This window comes from Oncorhynchus gorbuscha, linkage group LG13 (genome assembly GCF_021184085.1).
Source record: "Oncorhynchus gorbuscha isolate QuinsamMale2020 ecotype Even-year linkage group LG13, OgorEven_v1.0, whole genome shotgun sequence".
NCBI classification, from domain to species: Eukaryota; Metazoa; Chordata; class Actinopteri; order Salmoniformes; family Salmonidae; genus Oncorhynchus; species Oncorhynchus gorbuscha.
Window position 1 is genome coordinate 58,410,620 of NC_060185.1, and position 14,617 is coordinate 58,425,236.

A 14,617-nucleotide genomic window follows, 5' to 3' on the forward strand; every position below is an offset into this window, starting at 1 on the left:
AACGATCAACTTAAAAAATATATGTTAACATTGTCAGAAATGGTACAAAAAGAACACATCTTTGGTTCTTAAAGAAGTTTACCCAAAATCCAGAAATTCACAATTAATTCCATACATTCAAACTATACTGAACAAAAATATAAACTCAACATGCAACATTTTGAACTATTTTACTGAGTTACAGTTTATAAGGAAATCAGTCAATTGAAATAAATTCATTAGACACTTATCTAAGGATTTCACATTACTGGGAAGGGGCTCAGCCATGGGTGAGCCTGGGAGGGCATATGCCCACTCACGTTATATGCTCAGAAAGCTTTTTTTTACACATTTGTATGTGTTCATATGTATGCCTTTTTTGTATGTGTTTGTATGCCTTTTGGATAAACTCCCTCTTTACCTCTGTTGTCTGGTTTCCTTCACCACCATCAGTTACCATACCCGGTCTGCTAGGTGGTTGCTACTTAACCCCAGGACATTTACAGTATTAGGCAAGGCTGCCTTTTCGTCTTGTGCACAAGAGGCATGGAATCGTCTTCAACCCATGCTTCGTCTAGATATATTAGTGCCACTGAATGAATTTAACCATGCTTTTCTTAGGCTGAATTATGTTGTTGAATTGTATAGTATTGTTGTATGTTATAATTCTGTAATGTATTGATTGTTGCTGCCTTCTTGGCCAAGTCTCCCTTGAAAAATTGTTTCTGGCTCTCAATTGGCTTTTCCTGCTTAAATAAAGGTTAAATTAAAAAAACTTTGGAGCAAGGCCCACCCACTAGGGAGCCAGGCCCAGCCAATCAGAATAAGTTTTACCCAACAAAAGGGCTTTATTACAGGCAGACATACTTTTTCATCAGCTGTCCGGGTGGCCGATAAAAGACGATTCCGCAGCTGAAGAAGACGGATGTGGAGATCAAGGGCTGGCATGTTTACACTTGGTCTGCGGTTGTGAGGCCGGGCGGACTTACTGCCAAATTCTCTAAATTTCTCTAAGACGTTGGAGGCAGCTTATGGTAGAGAAATTAACATTACATTCTCTGGCAACAGCTCTGCTGGGCGTTCCTGCAGTCAGCATGCCAATTGTACGCTCCCTCAAAACTTTTGACATATTTTACATTATGTTGTGTGACAAAACTGCACATTTTAGAGTGGCCTTTTATTGTCCCCAGCACATGGTGCACCTGGGTCAACATCATTCAAAATCGTAAATAAAAAATATACACTGGATCAAATTTGTAAAGGATCCTTATGTGTGTATGTCTTCATGATAATAGAAGCATAATGACATAGACTTCAAAGTCAATTTTATACATTTTAGACTATTTTATTTCAGTGAAAGGAGGCCATTTTTCAATGTCCCAAGTGCTGCTCAATAAACTTCAACAAGAATAATTAGGAATAAAATTATACATTTTAGAATATATTTCCTGATTTTCCTTCATTAATGTTATCTTATGTATAGTCTTTTTATGTTAAATGCTGCACTTTTTATAAGAATATTGACAATTTTCTGTACGTCATCAAAGTCGTTGTCCACCCTGTTACATTGTGGTTACTGGCACTTTAAGAAAATATATATTCTCTACAATGACATCACAAACAGGAAATGATGTAACTTCCTTGGTGGGAAAACAACTGTGGTGAACTTTGTGAGTATCTAGATTTCATACAATTACATTTCATCATTATATTTTGGGGATGTGATGTGGGAAAGCATAACATGTCCACCCTGTTAAGCAAAAGTTCAAAAGATGTTAATCGTATTTTGTCATTTCAAAATATATTTGTCAAACAATGCAATTTCCTTTTCAATTATCCTAGCTTCATCACAATCACTTGGAACATAGTTGCTAATTTTAGCTCAAAATGTCCACCCTGTTATTGTCCAAATGGATATCTTGATATCTTGTGTTTTTGTTCATAAATTGTATTACAGTATATATATATACACAGTGTATATATAGCATGTATAGTATTTTAAGAATAAATAAATATCAATTGAATCAGGTTTTTCTGAAGGAATGGCACCTCTTCTTAGTGCAGCTGAAAGACAGTGGCAATACAGAGTTGTTAGAGAAAGAGAGGGAGAAATGGAGGAAACATAAAAAGACAGGGAAGAAGGCAATAGCTGAACTCAGTGACAGAGTGCAGTGTGCAGAAAGGAAGAAATGGAGAGATTCAAAAAGGATACTCAAGGCCAGGGCCAAGGCTAGTGCGTTATTGCAGTCCCAAACACCCCCCTTAACTACTGAAAATCAGCCTGGGCCTTCAAGGTTAGAATATGCATAAGATAAGGCATTTAAGATTATTAGTTGCTAAACATTCTACTAACTCTAACCGTAATCCCTAACCATAACCCTAATCCCGATCTACTAACCCGTGTTCTTAACTTTATCTCTGACTCTACAGTGCCTTGCGAAAGTATTCGGCCCCCTTGAACTTTGCGACCTTTTGCCACATTTCAGGCTTCAAACATAAAGATGTAAAATTGTATTTTTTTGTGAAGAATCAACAACAAGTGGGACACAATCATGAAGTGGAACGACATTTATTGGATATTTCAAACTTTTTTAACAAATCAAAAACTGAAAAATTGGGCGTGCAAAATTATTCAGCCCCTTTACTTTCAGTACAGCAAACTCTCTCCAGAAGTTCAGTGAGGATCTCTGAATGATCCAATGTTGACCTAAATGACTAATGATGATAAATACAATCCACCTGTGTGTAATCAAGTCTCCGTATAAATGCACCTGCACTATGATAGTCTCAGAGGTCCATTAAAAGCGCAGAGAGCATCATGAAGAACAAGGAACACACCAGGCAGGTCCGAGATACTGTTATGAAGAAGTTTAAAGATACTGTTATGAAGAAGTTTAAAGATACTGTTATGAAGAAGCCGGATTTGTATACAAAAAGGTTTCCCAAGCTTTAAACATCCCAAGGAGCACTGTGCAAGCGATAATATTGAAATGGAAGGAGTATCAGACCACTGCAAATCTACCAAGACCTGGCCGTCCCTCTAAACTTTCAGCTTATACAAGGAGAAGACTGATCAGAGATGCAGCCAAGAGGCCCATTATCACTCTGAATGAACTGCAGAGATCTACAGCTGAGGTGGGAGACTCTGTCCATAGGACAACAATCAGTCGTATATTGCACAAATCTGGCCTTTATGGAAGAGTGGCAAGAAGAAAGCCATTTCTTAAAGATATCCATAAAAAGTGTTGTTTAAAGTTTGCCACAAGCCACCTGGGAGACACACCAAACATGTGGAAGAAGGTGCTCTGGTCAGATGAAACCAAAATTGAACTTTTTGGCAACAATGCAAAACGTTATGTTTGGCGTAAAAGCAACACAGCGCATCACCCTGAACACCCCATCCCCACTGTCAAACATGGTGGTGGCAGCATCATGGTTTGGGCCTGCTTTTCTTCAGCAGGGACAGGGAAGATGGTTAAAATTGATGGGAAGATGGATGGAGCCAAATACAGGACCATTCTGGAAGAACCTGATGGAGTCTGCAAAAGACCTGAGACTGGGACGAAGATTTGTCTTCCAACAAGACAATGATCCAAAACATAAAGCAAAATCTACAATGGAATGGTTAAAAAATAAACATATCCAGGTGTTAGAATGGCCAAGTCAAAGTCCAGACCTGAATCCAATCGAGAATCTGTGGAAAGAACTGAAAACTGCTGTTCACAAATGCTCTCCATCCAACCTCACTGAGCCCGAGCTGTTTTGCAAGGAGGAATGGGAAAAAATATTCAGTCTCTCGATGTGCAAAACTGATAGAGACATACCCCAAGCGACTTACAGCTGTAATCGCAGCAAAAGGTGGCAAAATGTCGCAAAGTTCAAGGGGGCCGAATACTTTCGCAAAGCGCTGTACCTAATCCTAACCATGCATTTAATGTGTTTTTGGAAAAACATACAGAAGACTCCAAAAAGAGATATAGCATTTAAAATCAAGTGGCAAAGGAGAGGGCAAATTTTTTTTTAAATACAGGAAGAAGTATGCAAGGATTAGGGGAGAACAGGCATCTGTATCGTCTTGTTCAACAGTCAAAGCATTGCTGAGACATCAGAATGTGACATCACCTATTAACCTCTTAAGAGGGCTCTTCTCTGTCACACATCTCTCATTAAAGATCAAAACAAAATACAGAAATGCAAGGAAACAGAAGAAGAAGCAAATCATTGTGAAAGTGACCTTTGTGAATATACTGAAGAAGTATAGCTTTCAGAAGTATGCCAAGACTGTGTTGGTCTTTTCAAATAAGATAGCTAAGTTGGAAAGGGACCTTTGCTCTTTTTTGACGAGGAAGGGAAGCAGAACAGAAACGGAAATCAAAAGGAAAGTGAAGGATTTCTTTCTTCGTGATGATGTAAGTCGTATAACGACCGGTCGCAAACAAACCATCCCACGACTAAAGAACAAAATGCAGAAGAGTCTTCTGACTGACACAATGAAAAATCTGCACAGGAAATTCCTGTCTGAGGAACTAGGTCAGTTGTCCTATACCTCCTTCTGCCGCCTCGGGCCATTTTGGGTTGTTACGCCCAATGACACTGATCGTGAAACTTGGCACTGCAAAACCCATGAGAATTTACAGTTCATGGCAAATTCTCTTCACAGCCTTGGGATTTTGTCCAACAAAAACCTTGAGGACATGGTCAACTCAAGTATGTGTGACCTGAAATTGAAGCTATGTGCTTATGGTGAATGCGATGATTGCTTCCTCACCACTCATCCAACTCTGAAACCTCCTCTGACACAATGGACCATGGAGAAGATCCAAAAGATGAAGAGAGGTGCTCCATGATAATCGTGAAGAGGGAGGTCACAATAACAGAAACTGAACTGGTCAGTCAGTTTCAAGATAGGCTCGCCAAGTTTAGGCAATATATCTTTCACATCAAGTGGCAATACAGGGCCTATAGGGAGCTTAGGGAGAGTCTGAAGAACAATGAACGGTTGCTGCACATTGATTTCAGTGAAGACTATTCATGCAAATACAGTCAAGAGATTCAGTCCATGCATTTTGGAGGATCTCACCAGCAAGCTACTCTCCACACTGCTGTAGACCAACCACCAATTGCTTTTTGCTCCATTTCGCCATCAGAGACATGATCCACCCGCCATTTGTGCACCGTGATCTGGTTCTTCTTTGAGGCCAGTCATGGCAAGGGGGCACCAGATGGTGTTGTAGGGGCCCTCAAGAAGAGATCTGCAGATAGAGCTGTGCACCATGGAAAGGATATCCCAGATGCACGGGCCCTGTACAATGTCCTAAAGGTTCTTATCTCCTCTGTGATGTTCTTCATCAATGAGAGTGATGTTGAGGCAAGAGCAGAGGTAACCCTCCTTCCTCCCCATACACACATACATACATTTTTCTTGTACAGTAGCTGGTTTAGTATTGAAATGTATAAGGTGTTTGTTACTCTTTATATCTTATCATATGCTATCTCTTCTCACCTCAGATGCCTGCCTTAGATGCCATTAAAGGAACGATGAAGATTCATCAGGTTATCAGTGTCTCACCAGGCCAGATAAAATACAGGGACATTACTTGTCTGTGCAAGAAGAATAGTGGCATGTTGGACTGTCCCTTGTTTTCAGCTCAAAGAGTCATTTACATGTTTCCCCTTAAACCACTCGAGTGTTGCTTTAACAGTATGCTTAGGGTCATTGTCCTGCTGGAAGGGGAACCTCTGTCCCAGTCTAAAATCTCTGGAAGACTGAAACAGGTTTCCCTCAAGAATATACCTGTATTTAGTGCCATCCATCATTCCTTCAATTCTGACCAGTTTCCCAGTCCCTGCCGATGAATAACATCCCCGCAGCATGATGCTGCCACCACCATCCGTCACTGTGGGGATGCTGTTCTCGGGGTGATGTGAGGTGTTGGGTTTGTGCCAGACATAGCCTTGTCCTTGATGGCCAAAAAGCTAAATTTTTATCTCATCTGACCAGTGTACCTTCTTTCATATTTGTAGCGAGTCTCCCACATGCCTTTTGGCGAACACCAAACGTGTTTGCTTATTTTTTTCTTTAAGCAATGGCTTTTTTCTGGCCACCTTTCCGTAAAGCGAAGCTCTGTGGCGTGAACGGCTTAAAGTGGTCCTTTGGACAGATCTCTGCCGTGGATCTCTGCCGTGGAGCTTTGCAGCTCCTTCAGGGTTATCTTTGGTCACTGTTGCCTCTCTGATTAATGCCCTCCTTGCCTGGTCCGTGAGTTTTGGTGGGCGGCCCTCTCTTGGCAGGTTTGTTGTGGTGCCACATTCTTTCCATGTTTTAATAATGGATTTAATGGTGCTCCGCGGGATGTTCAAATTTTCAGATATTTTCAGTGTAAATTATTTTTTTTAAATGTGAAACTATTTTTTTTTTCATTTCACTTCACCAATTTGAACTATTTTGTCCATAACATGAAATCCAAATAAAAATCAATTTAAATTACAGGTTGTAATGCAACAAAATAGGAAAAACTCCAAGGGGGATGAATACTTTTGCAAGGCACTGTAAGTAGCTACTTTACTTCATTGAATTATTGCTTATTGTAAAACTCTATGAGCGGGACCATAAGAGGGTTTGTATTTTCACATTAGCCCAAGACACTATACACAGAGTATACCAAAAATTATGAACACCTTCATAATATTGAGTTGCACCCCCCCCCTTTTTGTCCTCAGAACAGCCTCAATTCGTCAGGGCATGGACTCTACAAGGTATCGAAAGCATTCCACAGGGATGCTAGCCCATGTTGACTCCAATGTTTCCCACAGTTGTGTAAATTTGTCTGGATGTCATTTGGTTGGTGGACCATTCTTGATACACTCTGGAAACTTTTGAGCGTGAAAAACCCAGCAGCATTTTAGTTCCTGACGCAAACTGGTGTGCCTTGGCACCTACTACCTTACCCCATTCAAAGGCACTTAAATATTTTGTCTTGCCCATTCACCCTCTGAATCAGACACATACACAATCCATGTCTCAATTTTCACAAGGCTTAAAAATCCTCCTTTAACTTGTCTCCTCACCTTCGTCTACACTGATTTGAAGTGGATTTATCAAGTGACATCAGTAAAAGATCATACAGTGGTCGCTCCACTAAAACTTTTGCAATTATGCTGCGGGATTCAGAGGTAATTTGTGTTTTTGTACGGTACCCTGCGCCACCACGTTATTGCTCCAGACCAGCACAAGGGGGAGTTTGAGCACTGATTATGCTTTTGGGTCCTACTGTGTCTCTAACTCACAATGAATAGGCGACAAAACTAAATAGAAACTGATACTTGTGCACGACTTCAGTATTACTTACTAAAACTGTTGTTACACTAAGGTTTTCATTTTTTAATTTTGTTTGGATTATTTTGCTCTTACTGCAGTACTGTAGGCCACTCCTGACCGGTCACGTTATACATGGATGCGCCACTCAGGTAATGTATAACGTGACCAGTTATACAGCACCTGAATGGCGTATCCGTGTAAGACACTGCATAGCAGAACAAGCTGTGTTGCTACAGATGCTGGTTCAATACCCATGCCGCCCTCCACTGGCAGACCCATGAGATGATTGTAGGTTTTTGGTTTCTCTCCCTCTAAAAACAAGAATAAATAATTCCAAATAACAAACTGGCTTTATTAACAAATTAGTAACAATGTCTCATGCCGTGTTCAAGAATGGCCTTTTTCTCGCTCATTTTATGTTATTTGAAAACGAAATCATCTCCAAAATATTATTTTTTAAACAAAGCGATTATTATTATTATTATTATTATTATTCATTTAGAATTATATACAAGCTTGTTGGATATTCACACAGATATATTATTAATCCTGTTATTAGCAGGACAATATATATTGGTCATATTGGTCATGGCTCACGAGTGGCGCACAATGGGATTGCCTTGCAGTTCTCCAACTGTACCCACTGAAAGCGGGTGAGGTTCAAGGCACAAGCGTGTGCAAAGCTGTCATCAAGGCAAAAGGTGGCTGCTTTGAAGAATCTCATATAAAATATGTTTTGATTTGTTTAACACTTTTTTAATTACTACATGATTCCATATATGTTATTTCATAATTTTGTGTAGAAAATAGTAAAAATAAAGTAAAAAACCCTTGAATGAGTAGGTGTGTCCAAACTTTTGACTGGTACTGTATATATTCCCGTATATCTGACCTTTTATTAGATCCAAAGAGTAGACATGCTCCTGCATGTTCTTAATTTCCTATACGAAGGTAGGATATTATCCGCAATGGGACTGTTTCTAGTGCATCCAATCCGGACTTCAGAAATGTCCTTGTTACTGTATGAGTCCAATGAGATATCTGGGGTGTTGCGCGTGCACCCGCTTATATATTTGTAGAATTTTCTAACTCTGGAAAGTATCAACATGCTGGTATATCTAAGCTTTAATATTTAGGCATAAACATATTTTCAGAAATGTATCATGTCAGTAGTTATTACCTGTCCGTAATTAAAAAAATATATAATTTCAATAGATATCCTTACATGATGTGTAATATTCATCCTCGTATGTCCGATCGAAAATGGGCTAAATCTGACTCGTGATCAATATGCACTGACCAAATTATTTTACCTGTTCATGTGCCGAAAATCATTGTGCTTCTTCACATGGAGGCGAAATATCTGAGCATACATTTACACCATATTTAGTAGTAGGCTACAAGGCACAGAAAGGCATTGTTTTATTTAATCTAAGTTGCTATTTCCAAAGCACATCTCTCCTATTTCTGTAAAGAAAAAAAAGATCAGCATAGCAAATCCAGAGTTCCTATCACAACACTTACTTTCTGTAAAGATGCAAACTTAGGCCAATAGTTGCTAAAAATGTATTTTATTTATTTGACAGAAGAAGAAAAACGTTACACACCTTCAATACCCCTGCTTGCCCTGTTTGTTATGGACTAGGAATACGATGGGAGAAGATTAGGTCATCAGCAGCGGTCCCTTGCAGTCCGGACTCAACGTTTTGGTAGTGTTGATCTGTGATCTACTCCAAACTATCAATACATCAATTATTAATCAAAATTGTGTCGATATTGCAAGAAAATATTGTAATTTCATATAATACTACAAGGTAGCTTCTCTACCTGCTTTATTAATGATGATAAATCTAACTGGATCAAGGTAGCTAACCAGTTTGCTAGTTAGCTAGCTAGCTTATATTAAACAGTAATACAACATATGCCTAAATGTTTTAAAAAGTTAGCTGTCACCTGTCCATGAAGTGAAGGCATTTTCACTATTTGTTAGCTTGCTAGGTTATAGTACTGTTTAGCTTTTACTGGCCAAATTAGCTAACGTTATTGATGCTAGTTACTAAGATAAATAAAACATCTCAGATTAGTTACTCAATTTGTGTTATTTTATGAACAGCTTCTCACTTCTTTGTTTCTCACTTCTTTGTTTCTCCATACACTGTTTACACACATTTGTGGCGCCCAAATAAAAAATGACAGTCGGAACTCCACAGCAGAAAAAACGTGATTATTGTTGTTAAACTCACGAGTTACAGTGCTTTTAGCTTGTGGTTTGCGCGTGCCCTTATTCAGAGGGAATACCACAATTATAGCTAGTATCTGAAATAATTATATGGATTTAACTTCATATGGCTGCAGGGGCAGTATTGAGTAGCTTGGATGAATAAGGTGCACAGAGTAAACAGCCTGCTCCTCAGTCCCAGTTGCTAATATATGCGTATTATTAGTACATTTGGATAGAAAATACTATGCCGTGTCCAAAACGGTTTTAATGAATTCTGTGAGTATACCAGAACTCATATGGCAGGCAAAAACCTGAGAAGAAATCCAAACAGGAAGTGGGAGATCTGAGGTTTGTAGTTTTTGAACTCAGCCCAATCGAATAAACAGTGGGATATTGGTTGTGTTGCACTTCCTAGGGCTTCCACTAGATGTCAACCGTCTTTAGAAACTTGAATGAGGGGCCAGATCTGGGGCCAGATGAGAGCTCTTTGAGTCAGTGGTCTGTTTCTACGACCTGTAATATAACCTTTTTAAGCTTTCGTCCGACGTTCGGCTGGACCTGCACGAGCGTTTGGATTTGTGTACTAAACGCCCTAACAAAAGTACTTGGACATAAATTATGAACATTATCGAACAAACAAACATTTATTGTGGAACTAGGATTCCTGGAAGTGCATTCTGATGAAGATCATCAAAGGCAAGGGAATATTTATAATGTTATTTCTGATTACTTCAACATGGCGGATATATATATTTTTTTTTTCCTGAGTGCCGTTCTCAGATTATTGCATGGTTTGCTTTTTCCGTAAAGTTTTTTTGAAATCCGACAAAGCGGTTTCATTAAGTCATATGAGTGTCATCTGATGACGATCATCAAAGGTTAGTGATTAATTTGATCTCTATTTGTACTTTTTGTGACTCCACTCTTTGGCTGGAAAAATAGCTGTGTTTTTCTGTGATATGGCTCTGACCTAACATAATCATTGTGGTGCTTTTGCTGTAAAGGGTTAGGGTGCTGGTGCTTTCGCTGAAATCGGACTCTGTGGTGGGATTAAAAACAAGTTTACCTTTAAAACGGTATAAGATTTTAATGATGACATTTTTGTTGTTTTGAATTTGGCACCCTGCACTTTCACTGGCTGTTGTCATTTCGATCCCATTAACGGGATTGCAGCCCTAAGAAGTTTTAATATTTGTCCAATAATTGAGCATGTCCTCAAAACTCAATTAAGATTTAGAAATTGTCCTTATTTACCATATCAAGATCCTGATATGGACCTCAGTCAAGAGCTTTTGCATTGTATTGTGCTGGTAAAATATACAATGTAGGCCTACTGTCAGTATTTGTGTCATTATGTCTAAAAGACACATCTGATTTCAGAATTTGTCAGGATTTTGTGTATGTCCAAAAAACTCAAAATGTGCATTGGAAATGGTAAGTATTCTTGAGAATATCAAAAACGTGTAATGTAACGATATCCCCCGATATGGACCCTTTTTGCTCAGTTCGTTGTGTTGATATCCCTGTAAGTGAGCATTTATCCTTTGCCAAGATAATCCATCCACCTGATAGGTGTGGCATATCAAGAAGCTGATTAAACAGCATGATCATTACACAGGTGCAGCTTGTGCTGGGGACAATAAAAGGCTCCTCTAAAATGTGCAGTTTTATCTGAAAAACACAATGGCACAGATGTTTTGAGGGAGTGTGCAATTGGCATGTTGACTGCAGGAATATCTCCCAGAGCTGTTGCCAGATAATTGTATGTTAATTTCTCTACCATGAGCCACCTCCAATGTACTTTTTGAGAATTTGGAAGTACGTCCAACCAGCCTCACAACTGCAGACCACTTGTAACTACGCCAACCAGGATCTCCATATCCGGATTCTTCACGTGCAGGATCGTCTGACACCAGCCACCAATATGTGTTGGTTTCCACAACCAAAGAATTTCTGAACAAACTGTCAGAAACGGTCTCAGGGAAGCTCATCTGCATGCTCGACGTCTTCACCAGGGTCTTGACCTGACTACAGTTTGGCGTCGTCAATGACTTCAGTAGGCAAATGCTCACCTTTGATGGCCACTGGCACGCTGGAGAAGTGTGCTCTTCATGGATGAATCCCAGTTTCAACTGTACCGGGCAGATGGCAGACAGCTTGTATGGCATTGTGTGGGCAAGCGGTTTGCTGATGTCAACGTTGTGAACAGAGTGCCCCATGGTGGAGGTGGGGTTACGGTATGGGCAGGCATAAGCTACAGACAATGAACACAATATACTTTTATCGATGGCAATTTGAATGCACAGAGATACCGTGACGAGATCCTGAGGCCCATTGTTGTATATGTATTTGTCTTTTCTATTTTTTTTATTAGGGATCCCCATTAGCTGCTGCCAAGGGATCCCCATTAGCTGCTGCTTCTCTTCCTGGGGCACATACATCACACATAAAACAAAAGATGAAACAGTACATCACATAACATTATTACACCACTACATATCTACAGTACAACATGTATAACACCACCATACATCAATATTGCAATGTACGGGTGTGTAGAGTGTGTGTGTGAATGCATATGCATGTGTCAGAACCTGTGTGTGTATCTCTTCACAGTCCCCGCTGTTCCATAAGGTGTATATCTTTTAATCTAAGGTGTATCATCTTTTAATCTAAGGTGTATCATCTTTTAATCTAAGGTGTATCATCTTTTAATCTAAGGTGTATCATCTTTTAATCTAAGGTGTATCATCTTTTAATCTAAGGTGTATCATCTTTTAATCTAAGGTGTATCATCTTTTAATCTAAGGTGTATATCTTTTAATCTAAGGTGTATCATCTTTTAATCTAAGGTGTATCATCTTTTAATCTAAGGTGTATCATCTTTTAATCTAAGGTGTATCATCTTTTAATCTAAGGTGTATCATCTTTTAATCTAAGGTGTATCATCTTTTTTTGTATCCAGTTTTCTTAACGCATGGTTGATGTTGAGTGAAGAGTTTATAAGGCAGTTCAGCTTTAAGAAGGTTTCATGCTTTACTGATTGAGGATCCACGTCTTTGCATCTACTGCTACACATCTCCTGTTGAAACCGTTGCATCCAACCAAATAACTAAACAGTGTTGTCTTCTCTGTTATCTACTCTCAGCATAGTGTCATCCTCATTTACAGTCTGACCTTGTATTGTGTTATAGGTCAAAAAAAAGCCATGGAAAGGAAGACATTAGCTACTCTATTACTTTTGCCTCGATATCAACCTGCGGACTTTCTCACGATTCCTCTTTTAACCAAAGGGAGAGACATGATGTAGGGCAATTCATTAGCATAGCTGGATTTTATCGTTTATTGAATCAAAGTCATTTTTAGTCAACGGCAGTTCCACAGGAGGCAATATTTCAGGTGGAAGTAATGTCACCTGCTATCAAAATCCCAGCTCCTCAAGAAACATTTATTCCCACGTCATCTACCCTCATAACTCAGGATGATGAAAAACACATTTAACTGCCTTGCTCATTTACTGTAGATCAGATCAATCAATTCAACAGATTAATTAGGTTGCTCCGGGAGCCAAAGGACTGCCATGGACTAGAACTATGCCGTTGCTATGACTATTTATCAGATAGTTCCGCCCAAAATCCACAGGATAAATAATTATCTGTTGAATGTTAATACACCTCTGTACTAAACCTATATTAATACACCTCTGTACTGTATATCCAGGCCCCTGTTACAGTACACCAACAGTGTTTGTTTACACTGGAGCATTGGGCATACACCATAAGCTATTTACCCAGCCCATCCTCACTCCATATCCCCTGTTTGGATACACTTCAATTCATCAGCATTTTAAACCATAATGTTTTGAAGAGAACATTCCCCATGCTGTGTTGTACAGTCAGTATACAGTACATTCAGGGCATTAATCCATTCATTAAAGAAGCACTTACAAATATATAGGAATTATTAAAAGGGAAATTAGGTTATTTTATCTCACTCACTAAATCCTCTTTAGGAGGAGACTCAGAAAGGCAGATACCTAAGTCTAAGTGTGGATGAAACGAGAGCAGCTGGGGAGAAATTTGTCATGGGTGAGTCTGCCCATTCCCCCTGTGGCTGTGCACACAAGCAGTAGACAAACACATACAATGTGGCAAAATTAATACATAAACTGTATTTTTAACTTCTCATTGGTCAAGTGAAGGAATTTTGACATCCTTAGTGTGAAGTGGTCCAGTAAATAGGATGCGCATTTACTTCATGCAATCACTGATATTTCATCCGCAGGGAACAGTTTGCATGATTACCATGTGCTCAAAGGTTATTTAGCTTCAAGTACATGGCAGTACACAGAATAATTGACTTATGTAATGTCTTCTGTTTTATATTAGGAGTCCCCTGCGTCCAAAGTGGGTGCTTATAGAATTATCTTAATGTGAGTGCCATGCAGGGAAGGAAAGTAAATGTAAATGCAAAATATCTAATGCAGTGACTTGAACAGACACATCTATTACTCACACATTTTCATATCAATTGCAGCGATGCCGCCGTGGTCTGTATGATGCTTGCCTGTTTTTATAACACATTCTCTGTGGATGCATTTTTTTTTTTTAAGTGTTTTACTATAGTGTTCTATTTACAAGACATGTATATGGATATAGAAATCAAACCTCTACGTCATTGTACTATATTAGTTTGATGTTGATTACCAGTGTAGTAGTACGCTTACAACCTAACCCATTTTACTTACTTCATATGGAATAAGTTTAAATGCCTATTTCACACATTTTCTCTCAGCAGGGTCTCTGAGGTCCCATAAGGGAATTTAAATTCAGAGTGGAGGAGTTAATTGAAACCCATGGTGATGTCAAAATGTCAATCTCTGTTATATTCAACTAAAAATAAGAGGAGATTATTAAGGGTAGGTTAATATGGTGAACATTTCTTTCCATTTGTTTTCTTCATTACATTCATTCTGTAAAAGCCACCAACAATAATCCAACTGATATGTTCCTATGAAATGAAGTGTAAAAATGTAGTATGAGGTCATGATACAAATTACCAAAACTACTGGAGCAATTTGACAGATTTAAACAGAGGTA

The 14,617-nt window shown here is 39.0% G+C and overlaps 1 protein-coding gene and 1 long non-coding RNA gene across 2 annotated transcripts in view; both read left to right on the forward strand.

Moving 5' to 3' along the window:
- LOC123993196 (X-linked interleukin-1 receptor accessory protein-like 2) overlaps positions 1 to 14,617 on the forward strand; it is a 319,699-nt gene that overhangs the window by 69,802 nt on the left and 235,280 nt on the right. The gene's annotated exons all lie outside the window — the stretch shown is intronic.
- Positions 1,605 to 5,753, forward strand: LOC123993197. Its single transcript, XR_006831391.1, has 3 exons — positions 1,605 to 1,649; positions 5,127 to 5,359; positions 5,488 to 5,753. It is a non-coding gene; the product is annotated as an uncharacterized LOC123993197 (long non-coding RNA).